Genomic DNA, 2,011 nt, shown 5'->3' on the forward strand with positions numbered 1-2,011 from the left:
CATTCATCCTATGAATGCAGACGCGGTCAAGAAATACTTCGCCTAAAAAAGAAAAGAACAGCTTGCTAAGTTGAAAACCCGAAAGGGCGGCTCAGGCAAAAATTAGCGTCTCGGTGGATTGAAAACCCGAAAGGGCGATCCAGGAAAAAGTTAGAGACATAAAACAGAAATAATTTTCCCAATAAGTTGAGTACCCCACCTTGGGGAAACTTATGCAGAAATTAGGGATTATGGCTGTAACGCCTCAAAATTTGCCCTCCTCTCTTGGGACTAGTTTAACATATTGCATTTCATTTTTAGGGCATTAGTCATTGCATCTTTGCATATCATGTGAAAATACACAAGTCATCCTCCTAAGTCTTGCTCAGAAGATAGAGAGGTTAAAAGATTCAAGCTTGAGGGTCTCATGAATTGATCACCAACCATATGAGGGTTTTATTGGTTCCTCAAGGAGGTTGAGTGTTATCTTATTTGCAAGAGTATATCACCATCATCATGGTCTTATCATCTTCAAGGGGTTCATTGTGCCTGATCATGTTCCTTAGGATTAGGGTTTTGACCTCTGGTCAACCCTAATCAGTTGCATTCTAACAGTCAGGGTTTCTCAAGGAGGTGGGGTTTATTTGCTTGGATGAGGATCATATGATTATTATGTGGAGCTTACTAGAGCTAGGGGTTCATTTTTGAGCCAATTCCTCCAGTGGTTGAGGCTCAAGCTGATCAGGGCACTTCAAAGTCATCTGTGCATGTTCAAGTCAACTGCAAGTCAATTGGGAGCTTGGAAGTGGAGAAATGAGTTTCAACATCTCATTCATGTCCCAAAGAGGCTTATTAATCATGTCAAATGTATATCTTGAAGAATTTGAGGTCAAATCAAAAGTTGCCAAAAATGGAAAGTGACCCATAATTGAAAGTTTCCAAAAATGGAAAGATTTTGGTTCAAATTCAACTTGATTGTACATCATCAAAGAAGCTTAAAATGAAATTTTGTCCAACATGAAAGTTGAAGATCTCTCCCTCCCATTTCCAAAAAGTCCAAGATCATGAATTTATGATGAATGGTTGAGGAGATATGATCAAATCATTGTCAAGTGTGCATGGAGCTTCAAAAGGGCATATCTTTTGATTCATAACTCCAAATTTGGTGGTTCTTTTTGCATTTTTCTTGTCATGACATAAGCTTTCCAAATCATGCATCACATTACATAAAATCTCATCACATAATCACTTGCATATCCATGCCTTTTTTGGAGGGAAATTGCAAAATTTAAAAATGGTGCATTGTATGGACTTTCTACCATTGCCATTGAGTTTAAAAAAAGGATTTTAAGTGAAAATGATCAAAGGAATGGTACTGTTCACGTGTAATTAGTACATGCACCATGCAATTTTGATTTTTTGCAAAACACCCTATTTTCATTAACCAAACTAAACATGGATTAACAAGGTGATTAGGAAAGGATATATATACTCTAATCATAACAGAATTGAAGAGGTTAATCACAATTCACATTTCTAGATCCAAAAATTCTCTCTCCCTCCAAAATTTTCTTCCATTCATAATTCAAATTTTCTTCAAATAGCATTGCAATTTTACTTCATATTCTTGTTCCCTAGCTTTGATTTAGTGCAGATCAAGTGCTGGTTTGTTGAATTCGTGCAAGAATAAAGTGGTTGAAGCTCATGAAGTTGAAAATGGAAATTCAAGATTAAGCTAGATCTACACGTGTTCAAGCTTTCTTTTCTTCATCAAACATCATCACAAGCATTCTGGACTGGATTTGGATCAATACAAGCCGTGGATCGTGCATTTCCAAGATTCTGTTCTTCAAGAGGTCAATTTTCGATCCTCTTAATTTTGAAATTCATTGCTATATTCTGGTAGATCTTGTTCTCCTGGTAATTCTGATCTAAAAATCGTGTGAATTGGTGCATTATTGAGCAAGTTATGTGTGTTTAAAGTTTTGCATCCAAAAAGGATTTTGCTCGATTCTCTTTGTTCTTGATGATT

The sequence above is a fragment of the Lathyrus oleraceus genome, chromosome 3 (assembly GCF_024323335.1).
Source record: "Lathyrus oleraceus cultivar Zhongwan6 chromosome 3, CAAS_Psat_ZW6_1.0, whole genome shotgun sequence".
Classification (NCBI taxonomy): Eukaryota; Viridiplantae; Streptophyta; class Magnoliopsida; order Fabales; family Fabaceae; genus Lathyrus; species Lathyrus oleraceus.